The sequence below is a fragment of the Lolium rigidum genome, chromosome 5 (genome assembly GCF_022539505.1).
Source record: "Lolium rigidum isolate FL_2022 chromosome 5, APGP_CSIRO_Lrig_0.1, whole genome shotgun sequence".
Lineage (NCBI taxonomy): Eukaryota > Viridiplantae > Streptophyta > Magnoliopsida > Poales > Poaceae > Lolium > Lolium rigidum.
Window position 1 is genome coordinate 115,676,395 of NC_061512.1, and position 15,026 is coordinate 115,691,420.

Sequence of the window (15,026 nt, forward strand, 5' to 3'; positions counted from 1 at the left end):
TCTATCTCAGAGGCTCCCATAAATAAAACAAATTGTTCTACTTCTTCGAACCCAAGATGAATATAGTTATTCCAATGATAGTTCACAAATAAAACTTCTTCACTAAAGCCACATTGGAATTTAAGATGTTTAGTATCCTATTTAGAGCAACAATTTATATCATGGCGTTTAAGCAAGATTTTAGCAATTGTATTCAATTTTTCTAACACGGCACTCATGACTTTACCCTTTATTGATTCTCTATAATTCATATATAATTCTATAAGCTCCATACAGGTTATGGGTTCTTCCATAACAACAGTTTTTAATTTTTCGATTTTTCAAATTTTTATGGATTTTCGGGTATATAAGAAAAATAAAACAAGACAAAAACAAACTTGACAAAAGTAAACTAAGCAAAATAAAATAAAAACAAAGAGAGGTAGAGTGTACTCCCCAGGTGAACTTATGAGTAGAGGTATGCTCCCCGGCAACATCGCCAGAAAATAGTCTTGATAACCCACAAGTATAGGGGATCGCAACAGTCTTCGAGGGAAGTAAAACCCAAATTTATTGATTCGACACAAGGGGAGACAAAAAATACTTATAAGCCTTAACAACTGAGTTGTCAATTCAGCTGCACCTGAAAAAGCACTAGTAACAGGGGTGATGTGAAAGCAGCAGTAATATGAGACCAATAGTAACAGTAACACAACAACAGTAGCATTAACACAGAGGCAATAGCAATAGAAAATAGTTGATACTACCTCTAATGGCATATAGGACCGAGTGAGTATTTGATGATGAAAGATGGACCGGGGTTACCAGCTATCTACACTAGTGGTAACTCTCCAATAACAAGTGTTGGGTGAACAAATTACAGTTGGGCAATTGACATAATTATTATAGCATTAAGACAGAACATCAAGTTTATTAATCATGTAGGCATGTTTTCCATATATAGTCATACGTGCTCGCAATGAGAAACTTGCATAACATCTTTTGTCCTACCGACTGTGGCAGCCGGGCCTCTAGGGAAACTACTGGTAATTAAGGTACTCCTTTTAATAGAGTACCGGAGCAAAGCATTAACACTTGGTGAAAACATGTGATCCTCATATCTAAGCCATCCCCTCCAGTTATCCTAGTTGCTGTCACTCTGGGGCCTCGGGTTCCGGACATAGACATGTGCAAACAACTTGTAGATACAATCTAAGCAATAATTATAGAGCTTAAATCTAAGATCATGCCACTCGTGCACTAGTGAAAAGCATTAAACACAACAAGATTGCAACAATAACTTCACAAACTTTATAGATAGACTGATCATAATGTAACAATTCATCGGATCCCAACAAACACAACACCGATTACATCGGATGGATCTCAATCATGTAAGGCAGCTCATGAGATAATTGTATTGAAGTACATGGGAGAGAGAGTACCAACTAGCTACTCCTAGAACCCGTAGTCCATGGGGGAACTACTCACAGAGCAGGATGGAGGCGGTGGCATCGATGAAGAAGGCTCTGGGGGTCGATCCCCATCCCGGCAGTGTGCCGAAACAGGAACTTCTGACCCCCGAAACTAGGTTTCGCGATGGCGGCGGCGCTCCAGAAGTCTTTCTGGAGTATGATAGATATATCTCGGGCTTTTGCGTCATGGGGGAATAAATAGGTAAAGGGGCGATGTCGGTGGAGTCCCGAGGTGGGCTCCCCACACGCCAGCGCGCCTGTGGGCCCGGCCGCGCCGCCCTATGGTGAGGAGGCCGTGGGCCTCCCCCGGGCTTGCCCTTCTGGCTCCGTGTGTCCCTCGAAAAAATAGGAGGTTTGGCTTTTGTTTCGTCGAATTCTGAGAATATTGCCCAAACAGCTTTTCTGGAACCAAAAACAGCAGAAAACAGGAACTGGCACTGCGGCATCTTGTTAATAGGTTAGTCCCAGAAAATGTATAATAATGATATATAATGCATATAAAACATGTGACAATGATACATAAAACAAGCATGAAACATCAGAAATTATAGATACGTTGGAGACGTATCACCCAACGAAAGCGACTTTTAGAGTCTTGCTCCACAAGAGGACCACAATATCATTATCAATAAAAAACAGCAAACCCATGTTGCCAAGGGCGGACACGGAAAATAAATTGTAACCAAGGGTTTTGACAAGCATGACATCCACAAGTGTAATGTTGTGTGCAACCACAACCTTGCCAAAACCCAATACCTCGGATGTTGAATTATCGCCAAAGGAGACAGTGATTTCATGAATGTTAGGCCTCAATTCCTTGACGAGATTCTTGCCGCCGGTCATATGACTTGTGCATCCACTATCAAGCACCCATTTTGAACCTCCGGCGGCATAGTCCTACATTTTTTTGATAAAGGATGCTTTATTACTTTAAGAAGCAATTACATCCAGCCTCTGCATAACCAGGATGCACACAACCATTTTTTTGTCTCACGTCAAAAAAGATACATAAAGAAATCTAGGCGAGATACATATGAGAACGATGAATCATATGACGCCTAAGGTGTAGATGGAGCTTCTATCCGTAGACTATGCTTTCATCCATGTAGGGAAAAAGTATCCCTCGCCGTATCCTCCAACCGTGTACAGACCTCCGTAAATAGGTCTCGGTTCTCCACTCGCTGAAGAGGTAACCACGAACGGAGAATACATGTACATCTGTAGATGACCTGCAACAAAGAGCAATTTTTGTCATTAAAGATCTTGTCATTTCTACATAGCCAAAGCGCCCAGATAACTGCTAGCGCCCTGATAACCCACAAGTATAGGGGATCGCAACAGTCTTCGAGGGAAGTAAAACCCAAATTTATTGATTCGACACAAGGGGAGGTAAAGAATACTTATAAGCCTTAACAACTGAGTTGTCAATTCAGCTGCACCTGGAAAAGCACTAGTAACAGGGGTGATGTGAAAGCAACGAGTAATATGAGAGCAATAGTAACGAGTAACACGGCAGCGGTAGACGAGTAACACGGAGGCAATGGCACCAGAAAATAGTTGATACTACTTCCAATGACATATAGGAACGAGTATATGATGATGAAAGATGGACCGGGGTTCCTAGCTATCTTCACTAGTGGTAACTCTCCAATAACAAGTGACAAGTGTTGGGTGAACAAATTACAGTTGGGCAATTGATAGGATTGAAATAGCATTAAGACAGAACATCAAGATTATTAATCATGTAGGCATGTTTTCCATATATAGTCGTACGTGCTCGCAATGAGAAACTTGCATAACATCTTTTGTCCTACCAGCCGGTGGCAGCCGGGCCTCAAGGGAATCTACTGGTAATTAAGGTACTCCTTTTAATAGAGCACCAGAGCAAAGCATTAACACTTGGTGAAAACATGTGATCCTCATATCACAGCCTTCCCCTCCGGTTGTCCCAATTCCTATCACTTTGGGGCCTCGGGTTCCGGACAGAAATATGTGCAAACAACTTGTAGATACAATCTAAGCAATAATTATAAAGCTTAAATCTAGATCATGCCACTCGTGCACTAGTGACAAGCATTAAACACAACAAGGTTGCCGCAACAATAACTTCACAAACTTATATAGATAGACTAATCATAATGTAACAATCCATCGGATCCCAACAAACACAACACCGATTACATTAGATGGATCTCAATCATGTAAGGCAGCTCATGAGATCATTGTATTGAAGTACATGGGAGAGAGAGTACCAACTAGCTACTGCTAGAACCCGTAGTCCATGGGGGAACTACTCACGGAGCATGATGGAGGCGGTGGCGTCGATGGAGATGGCTTCCGGGGGCACTTCCCCGGCCCGGCGGCGTGCCGGAACAGAGATTCTGTCCCCCGAATTGGAGTTTCGCGATGGCGGCGGCGCCCCTGGAGTCTTTCTGGAGTTTTGTCAATTGGTGTCGGGTTTTTAGGTCGCGAGGGGTTATATAGGCGAAGAGGCGGCGCGAGGGGGTGCCTGGGGGTCCCACCCCATAGGCTGGCGCGCCCCCCTCTAGGCCGCGCCGCCACGTGGTGCGGGAGCCCTAGGCCTCCCCTCCGGCTCTCCTTCGGTGTTCTGGTCCGTCTCGGTGAAATAAGATGTTTGGCCTTTGTTTCGTCGAATTCCGAGAATATTGCCCGAACAGCCTTTCTGGAACCAAAAACATCAGAAAACAGGAACTGGCACTTCGGCATCTTGTTAATAGGTTAGTTCCGGAAAATGCATGAAATCATTATAAAGTGTGAGCAAAACATGTAGGCATTGTCATAAAACTAGCATGAAACATCAGAAATTATAGATACGTTGGAGACGTATCAAGCATCCCCAAGCTTAGTTCCAACTCGCCCTCGAGTAGGTAAACGATAAAAAGAATAATTTCTGTAGTGACATGCTACATACATAACCTTGATCATACTATTGTAAAGCATATGAGATGAATGAAGTGACTCAAGGCAACGATCTATAGTTTGCTAATAAAATAGATAACATATAGCAAAACTTTTCATGAATAGTACTTTCAAGACAAGCATCAAAAAGTCTTGCATAAGAGTTAACTCATAAAGAAATAAATTCAAAGTAAAGGCATTGAAGCAACACAAAGGAAGATTTAAGTTTCAGCAATTGCTTTCAACTTTCAACATGTATATCTCATGGATAATGGTCAACACAAAGTAAAATAATAAGTGCAATAAGCAAGCATGTAAGAATCAATGCATAGTTGACACAAGTGTTTGCTTCTAAGATGGAAGGAAGTAGGTAAACTGACTCAACATAAAGTAGAAGAAAGGCCCTTCGCAGAGGGAAGCACGGATTAAATCATGTGCTAGAGCTTTTCAAGTTTTGAAATCATATAGAGAGCATGAAAGTAAAGTTTTGATAGGTGTTTGTTGTTGTCAACGAATGGTAGTGGGCACTCTAACCCCCTCATCAAACAGACTTTCAAACAACGGCTCCCATGAAGGACATTATCTCTACCAGCAAGGTAGATCATCCCTCTTCTCTTTTGTTTACACACGTACTTTAGTTTTATTTATGGATGACACTCCTCCCAACCTTTTGCTTACACAAGCCATGGCTAACCGAATCCTCGGGTGCCTTCCAACATTTCACATACCATGAAGGAGTGTCTATTTGCAAAATTAAGTTGCTTACTGATGAATCAGAGCAAAACATGTGAAGAGAATTATTAATGAAGGTTAATTAATTGGGGCTGGGAACCCCGCTGCCAGCTCATTTTGCAAAATTATTGGATAAGCGGATGAAGCCACTAGTCCATTGGTCAGAGTCTGCCCAACAAGATTGAAAGATAAAACACCACATACTTCCTCATGAGCTATAAAACATTGACACAAATAAGAGATAATAACTTTTGAATTGTTTAAAGGTAGCACATGAAATATTTACTTGGAATGGCAGAGAAATACCACATAGTAGGTAGTTATGGTGGATACACATGGCATAGGTTTTGGCTAAAGGTTCTGGATGCACGAGAAACATTTCCTCTCAGTACAAGGCTTTGGCTAGCAAGGTTGTTTGAAGCAAACACAAGTATGAACCGGTACAGCAAAACTTACATAAGGACATATTGCAAGCATTATAAGACTCTACACTGTCTTCCTTGTTTCTCAAACACTTTTACCAGAAAATATCTAGACCTTAGAGAATCATGCAAACCAATTTCAACAAGCTCTACGGTAGTTCTCCACTAATAGGTTTAAACTACATGGTGCAAGAGCTTAATCATGATCTACTTGAGAGCTCAAAACAATTGCCAAGTATCAAATTATTCAAGACAATATGAGGCATTTTCTGTTTCCAACCAAATAGCAATAAGTGCAGTAGCTTTTAACTTTTGCCATGAATATAAAAAACGAAGAACACAAGTGTTCATACGAAAAAGCGGAGCGTGTCTCTCTCCCACACAAGGATTGCTAGGATCCAAATTTATTCAAACATAAACAAAAATAAAAGCACACAGACGCTCCAAGTAAAGCACATAAGATGTGACGGAAAAAAAATATAGTTTCACTAGAAGTGATCTGATAAGTTGTTGATGAAGAAGGGGATGCCTTGGGCATCCCCAATCTTAAATGCTTGAGTCTTCTTGAAATATGGAGGGATGAACCACGGGGGCATCCCCAAGATTAGACTTTTCACTCTTCTTGATCATATATCATCCTCCTCTCTTAACCCTTGAAAACTTCTGCCACACCAAACTTCTCATAAACTTCATTAGAGGGGTTTGTACTCAAAAAACTTTAATCCACTTTAGTCCTGTAGTGACACATTGCAAGAACTCAATAAAACATTAGCTACAGCTCTCCAAGTCTAGAAAGCCTCACTTAAAGTCCACAAGAGACAATGCAAAAAAAACAGAGATAGAATCTGTCAAAACAGAACAGCCAGTAAAGACGAATTTTTAAGAGGTACTTTCGTTGCTCAAATCAGAAAACTCAAAACTAATGAAAGTTGCGTACATATCTGAGGAACACGCATGAAAATTGGAAGAATTTGTTGGGTTTTCTACAGAGAGACCTACTCAAATTCGTGACAGATAGAAATCTGTTTCGTGCAGAAATCCAAATCTAGCATCAACCTTCTATTAGAGACTTTACTTGGTACAACAATGCAATAAAATAAAGATAAGGAGAGGTTGCTACAGATATTAACAACTTCCAAGATACAACAAAACGAGTAGCAAAATAAAAACATGGGTTATCTCCCAAGAAGTGCTTTCTTTATAGCCATTAAGATGGGCTCAGCAATTTTAATGATGCTCACATAAGGAATAAGAGTTGAAGCAAAAGAGAGCATCCAAAAGAAAGTTCAAAACACATTTAAGTCTAACCCACTTCCTATGCATAGGAATCTTGTACACAAATAAATTCATGAAGAACAAAGTGACAAGCATAGGAAGATAAAACAAGAGTAACTTCAAAATTTTCAGCATATAGAGAGGTGTTTTAGTACCATGCAAATTTCTACAACCATATTTTCCTCTCTCATAATAATTTCCAGTAGCATCATGATCAAACTCAACAATATAACTATCACCTATAGCATGCTTTTCATGATCCACAAACATATAATTTTTTTCAAGCTCAAAAATAGTGGGATTAAAACTCTCAAACCCACTTTTATCAATAGTGTAACAAGATGATTGATCATTCTCAAGAGATATGGGACTCCTAGATAAAGTAAAGACCTCTCCAATCCCATTTTCATTAGTAGTACAATTAATATTATCAAGTAACATAGGACCATCATCTAGAGCTGTATCATAAACATTTGCTAAGCAAAACTCTTTAGTACCATGCATTTCGATATCAGGCACAAACAAAGCATTATCATAAGATTTATCAAAATAGCATGGATTATCATAGATAACAGTAGCATAATTATTCTCACAAGTTTTACTCATAGGGAATATTTCAAGAGAATCCACAGGAACATAACATTCATCCTCTTTTGGTAAGCATGGAGGAGAATCAAATAGTGTAAGAGATAAAGAGTTACTCTCATTAGAAGGTTGGCATGGGTAGCTAATCCATTCTTCCTCCTTTTGTTCATCACTCTCCTCTTCTTTTTCATCCAATGAGCTTTCAGGTTCATCAATTTCCTCCTCTTTTTCATCCAATGAGCTTTCAGGTTCATCAATTTCTTCTTCCACAGGTTTCTGCAAATTGTGAGTGCATTCTTGTGCATTAAGAGTCTCTCTTTATAATAAATGATATAAGGATTATCGCTGTAACTTTCTATGCAAAAATTAAGGATAGAAGAGACATAATCTTTAAGGTCCTTACAAACAACACAAGTTTCATAATTTTTAACCATGAAGGATTCGATCTCTGAAGATCCCATAAATAAAACAAATTGTTCTACCTCTTCGAACCCAAGATGAATATAGTTATTCCAATTATAGTTCATAATTAAAACTTCTTCACTAAAGCCACATTGGAATTTAAGATGTTTAGTATCCTGTTGAGAGCAACATTTTATATCATGGCGTTTAAGCAAGATTTTAGCAATTGTATTCAATTTTTCTATCACAGCACTCATGGCTTTACCCGTTCTTGATTCTCTATAATTCATATATATTTCAATAAGCTCCAAATAGGTTGTGGGTTCTCCCATAACAACAGTTTTTAATTTTTTGATTTTTCAAATTTTTATGGATTTTTGGGTATATAAGAAAAATAAAACAAAACAAAACAAACTAGCCAAAAGTAAACTAAGCAAAATAATACTAGACAGAAATAAACTAAGCACAAATAAACTAGACAAAAGTAAACTAAGCGAAACAAAATAAAAGAAAATAAAAACAGAGAGAGAGGTAGAGTGTACTCCCCAGGTGAACTTATGAGTAGAGCTATGCCTCCCCGGCAACGGCGCCAGAAAATAGTCTTGATAACCCACAAGTATAGGGGATCGCAACAGTCTTCGAGGGAAGTAAAACCCAAATTTATTGATTCGACACAAGGGGAGACAAAAAATACTTATAAGCCTTAACAACTGAGTTGTCAATTCGAGTGCACTGGAAAAGCACTAGTAACGAGGGTGATGTGAAAGCAGCGAGTAATATGAGAGCAATAGTAACGAGTAACACAGCAAGCGATAACAGTAACACAGAGGCAATGGCACCAGAAAATAGTTGATACTACTTCCAATGACATATAGGAACGAGTATATGATGATGAAAGATGGACCGGGGTTCCTAGCTATCTTCACTAGTGGTAACTCTCCAATAACAAGTGACAAGTGTTGGGTGAAGAAATTATAGTTGGGCAATTGATAGGATTGAAATAGCATTAAGACAGAACATCAAGATTATTAATCATGTAGGCATGTTTTTCATATATAGTCATGCGTGCTCGCAATGAGAAACTTGCATAACATCTTTTGTCGTACCAGCCGGTGGCAGTCGGGCCTCAAGGGAATCTACTGGTAATTAAGGTACTCCTTTTAATAGAGCACCGGAGCAAAGCATTAACACTTGGTGAAAACATGTGATCCTCATATCACAGCCTTCCCCTCCGGTTGTCCCAATTTCTGTCACTTTGGGGCCTCGGGTTCCGGACATCAATATGTGCAAACAACTTGTAGATACAATCTAAGCAATAATTATAAAGCTTAAATCTAGATCATGCCACTCGTGCACTAGTGACAAGCATTAAGCACAACAAGGTTGCAGCAACAATAACTTCACAAACTTATATAGATAGACTAATCATAATGTAACAATCCATCGGATCCCAACAAACACAACACCGATTACATCAGATGGATCTCAATCATGTAAGGCAGCTCATGAGATCCTTGTATTGAAGTACATGGGAGAGAGAGTACCAACTAGCTACTGCTAGAACCGGTAGTCCATGGGGGAACTACTCACGGAGCATGATGGAGGCGGTGGCGTCGATGGAGATGTCTTTCGGGGGAACTTCCCCGGCCCGGCGGCGTGCCGGAACAGAGATTCTGTCCCCTGATTTGGAGTTTCGCGATGGCGGCGGCGCCCCTGGAGTCTTTCTGGAGTTTCGTCAATTGGTGTCGGGTTTTTTAGGTCGCGAGGGGTTATATAGGCGAAGAGGCGGCGCGAGGGGGTGCCTGGGGGTCCCACCCCATAGGCTGGCGCGCCCCCCCTCTAGGCCGCGCCGCCCTGTGGTCTGGGTGCCCTGGGCCTCCCCTCTGGCTCTCCTTCGGTGTTCTGGTCCGTCTCGGTGAAATAAGATGTTTGGCCTTTGTTTCGTCGAATTCTGAGAATATTGCCCGAACAACCTTTCTGGAACCAAAAACAGCAGAAAACGAGAGCTGGCACTTCGGCATCTTGTTAATAGGTTAGTTCCGGAAAATGCATGAAATCATTATAAAGTGTGAGCAAAACATGTAGGCATTGTCATAAAACTAGCATGAAACATCAGAAATTATAGATACGTTGGAGACGTATCAAGCATCCCCAAGCTTAGTTCCTACTCGCCCTCGAGTAGGTAAACGATAAAAAGAATAATTTCTGTAGTGACATGCTACATACATAACCTTGATCATACTATTGTAAAGCATATGAGATGAATGAAGTGACTCAAGGCAACGATCTATAGTTTGCTAATAAAATAGATAACATATAGCAAAACTTTTCATGAATAGTACTTTCAAGACAAGCATCAAAAAGTCTTGCATAAGAGTTAACTCATAAAGCAATAAATTCAAAGTAAAGGCATAGAAGCAACACAAAGGAAGATTTAAGTTTCAGCAATTGCTTTCAAGTTTCAACATGTATATCTCATGGATAATGGTCAACACAAAGTAAAATAATAAGTGCAATAAGCAAGCATGTAAGAATCAATGCACAGTTGACACAAGTGTTTGCTTCTAAGATGGAAGGAAGTAGGTAAACTGACTCAACATAAAGTAGAAGAAAGGCCCTTCGCAGAGGGAAGCACGAATTAAATCATGTGCTAGAGCTTTTCAAGTTTTGAAATCATATAGAGAGCATAAAAGTAAAGTTTTGATAGGTGTTTGTTGTTGTCAACGAATGGTAGTGGGCACTCTAACCCCCTCATCAAACAGACTTTCAAAGAGCGGCTCCCATGAAGGACGTTATCTCTACCAGCAAGGTAGATCATCCCTCTTCTCTTTTGTTTACACACGTACTTTAGTTTTATTTATGGATGACACTCCTCCCAACCTTTTGCTTATACAAGCCATGGCTAACCGAATCCTCGGGTGCCTTCCAACATTTCACATACCATGAAGGAGTGTCTATTTGCAAAATTAAGTTGCTTACTGATGAATCAGAGCAAAACATGTGAAGAGAATTATTAATGAAGGTTAATTAATTGGGGCTGGGAACCCCATTGCCGGCTCTTTTTGCAAAATTATTGGATAAGCGGATGAAGCCACTACTCCATTGGTCAGAGTCTGCCCAACAAGATTGAAAGATAAAACACCACATACTTCATCATGAGCTATAAAACATTGACACAAATAAGAGATAATAACTTTTGAATTGTTTAAAGGTAGCACATGAAGTATTTACTTGGAATGGCAGAGAAATACCACATAGTAGGTAGTTATGGTGAACACACATGGCATAGGTTTTGGCTAAAGGTTTTGGATGCACGAGAAACATTTCCTCTTAGTACAAGGCTTTGGCTAGCAAGGTTGTTTGAAGCAAACACAAGTATGAACCGGTACAGCAAAACTTACATAAGGACATATTGCAAGCATTATAAGACTCTACACTGTCTTCCTTGTTTCTCAAACACTTTTACCAGAAAATATCTAGACCTTAGAGAGACCAATCATGCAAACCAATTTCAACAAGCTCTACGGTAGTTCTCCACTAATAGGTTTAAACTAGATGGTGCAAGAGCTTAATCATGATCTACTTGAGAGCTCAAAACAATTGCCAAGTATCAAATTATTCAAGACAATATGAGGCATTTTCTGCTTCCAACCAAATAGCAATAAGTGCAGTAGCTTTTAACTTTTGCCATGAATATAAAAAACGAAGAACACAAGTGTTCATACGAAAAAGCGGAGCGTGTCTCACTCCCACATAAGGATTGCTAGGATCCGAATTTATTCAAACATAAACAAAAATAAAAGCACACAGACGCTCCAAGTAAAGCACATAAGATGTGACGGAATAAAAATATAGTTTCACTAGAAGTGACCTGATAAGTTGTTGATGAAGAAGGGGATGCCTTGGGCATCCCCAAGCTTAAATGGTTGAGTCTTCTTGAAATCTGGAGGGATGAACCACGGGGGCATCCCCAAGCTTAGACTTTTCACTCTTCTTGATCATATATCATCCTCCTCTCTTAACCCTTGAAAACTTCTGCCACACCAAACTTCTCATAAACTTCATTAGAGGGGTTTGTACTCAAAAAACTTTAATCCACTTTAGTCCTATAGTGACACATTGCAAGAACTCAATAAAACATTGGCTACAGCTCTCCAAGTCTAGAAAGCCTCACTTAAAGTCCACAAGAGACAATGCAAAAAAAACAGAGACATAATCTGTCAAAACAGAACAGCCAGTAAAGACGAATTTTTAAGAGGTACTTTCGTTGCTCAAATCGGAAAACTCAAAACTAATGAAAGTTGCGTACATATCCGAGGAACACGCATGAAAATTGGAAGAATTTGTTGGGTTTTCTACAGAGAGACCTACTCAAATTCGTGACGGATAGAAATCATGTTTACTGCGCAGAAATCCAAATCTAGCATCAACCTTCTATTAGAGACTTTACTTGGTACAACAATGCAATAAAATAAAGATAAGGAGAGGTTGCTACAGTATTAACAACTTCCAAGATACAACAAAACAGTAGCAAAATAAAAACATGGGTTATCTCCCAAGAAGTGCTTTCTTTATAGCCATTAAGATGGGCTCAGCAATTTTAATGATGCTCACATAAGGAATAAGAGTTGAAGCAAAAGAGAGCATCCAAAAGAAAGTTCAAAACACATTTAAGTCTAACCCACTTCCTATGCATAGGAATCTTGTACACAAATAAATTCATGAAGAACAAAGTGACAAGCATAGGAAGATAAAACAAGAGTAACTTCAAAATTTTCAGCATATAGAGAGGTGTTTTAGTACCATGCAAATTTCTACAACCATATTTTCCTCTCTCATAATAATTTCCAGTAGCATCATGATCAAACTCAACAATATAACTATCACCTATAGCATGCTTTTCATGATCCACAAACATATAATTTTTTTCAAGCTCAAAAATAGTGGGATTAAAACTCTCAAACCCACTTTTATCAATAGTGTAACAAGATGATTGATCATTCTCAAGAGATATGGGACTCCTAGATAAAGTAAAGACCTCTCCAATCCCATTTTCATTAGTAGTACAATTAATATTATCAAGTAACATAGGACCATCATCTAGAGCTGTATCATAAACATTTGCTAAGCAAAACTCTTTAGTACCATGCATTTCGATATCAGGCACAAACAAAGCATTATCATAAGATTTATCAAAATAGCATGGATTATCATAGATAACAGTAGCATAATTATTCTCACAAGTTTTACTCATAGGGAATATTTCAAGAGAATCCACGGGAACATAACATTCATCCTCTTTTGGTAAGCATGGAGGAGAATCAAATAGTGTAAGAGATAAAGAGTTACTCTCATTAGAAGGTTGGCATGGGTAGCTAATCCATTCTTCCTCCTTTTGTTCATCACTCTCCTCTTCTTTTTCATCCAATGAGCTTTCGGGTTCATCAATTTCCTCCTCTTTTTCATCCAATGAGCTTTCGGGTTCATCAATTTCTTCTTCCACAGGTTTCTGCAAATTGTGAGTGCATTCTTGTGCATTAAGAGTCTCTCTTTATAATAAATGATATAAGGATTATCGCTTTAACTTTCTATGCAAAAATTAAGGATAGAAGAGACATAATCATTAAGGTCCTTACAAACAACACAAGTTTCATAATTTTTAACCATGAAGGATTCGATCTCAGAAGCTCCCATAAATAAAACAAATTGTTCTACCTCTTCGAACCCAAGATGAATATAGTAATTCCAATTATAGTTCATAATTAAAACTTCTTCACTAAAGCCACATTAGAATTTAAGATGTTTAGTATCCTGTTGAGAGCAACAGTTTATATCATGGCGTTTAAGCAAGATTTTAGCAATTGTATTCAATTTTTCTATCACAGCACTCATGGCTTTACCCGTTCTTGATTCTCTATAATTCATATATATTTCAATAAGCTCCAAATAGGTTGTGGGTTCTCCCATAACAACAGTTTTTAATTTTTCGGTTTTTCAAATTTTTATGGATTTTTGGGTATATAAGAAAAATAAAACAAAACAAAAACAAACTAGAGAAAAGTAAACTAAGCAAAATAATACTAGACAGAAATAAACTAAGCACAAATAAACTAGACAAAAGTAAACTAAGCGAAACAAAATAAAAGAAAATAAAACAGAGAGAGGTAGAGTGTACTCCCCAGGTGAACTTATGAGTAGAGCTATGCCTCCCTGGCAACGGCGCCAGAAAATAGTCTTGATAACCCACAAGTATAGGCGATCGCAACAGTCTTCGAGGGAAGTAAAACCCAAATTTATTGATTCGACACAAGGGGAGACAAAAAATACTTATAAGCCTTAACAACTGAGTTGTCAATTCAGGTGCACCTGGAAAAGCACTAGTAACGGGGGTGATGTGAAAGCAGCGAGTAATACGAGAGCAATAGTAACAAGTAACACGACAGCGATACATAGGTAACACAGAGGCAATGGCACCAGAAAATAGTTGATACTACTTCCAATGACATATAGGAACGAGTATATGATGATGAAAGATGGACCGGGGTTCCCAGCTATCTTCACTATTGGTAACTCTCCAATAACAAGTGACAAGTGTTGGGTGAAGAAATTACAGTTGGGCAATTGATAGGATTGAAATAGCATTAAGACAGAACATCAAGATTATTAATCATGTAGGCATGTTTTTCATATATAGTCATACGTGCTCGCAATGAGAAACTTGCATAACATCTTTTGTCGTACCAGCCGGTGGCAGTCGGGCCTCAAGGGAATCTACTGGTAATTAAGGTACTCCTTTTAATAGAGCACCGGAGCAAAGCATTAACACTTGGTGAAAACATGTGATCCTTGATAACCCACAAGTATAGGGGATCGCGATAGTCTTCGAGGGTAGTATAACCCAAATTTATTGATTCGACACAAGGGGAGGTAAAGAATACTTATAAGCCTTAACAACTGAGTTGTCAATTTAGCTGCACCTGGAAAAGCACTAGCAACAGGGGTGATGTGAAAGTAGCAGTAATATGAGAGCAATAGTAACAGTAACACAGCAGCAGTAATAACAATATGAGAGCAATGGCACCAGAAGATAGTTGATACTACTTCCAATGACATGTAGAACGAGTATATAATGATGAGAGATGGACCGGGGTTCCCAGCGATCTACACTAGTGGTAACTCTCCAATAAGTGACAAGTGTTGGGTGAACAAATTACAGTTGGGCAATTGATAGGAATCA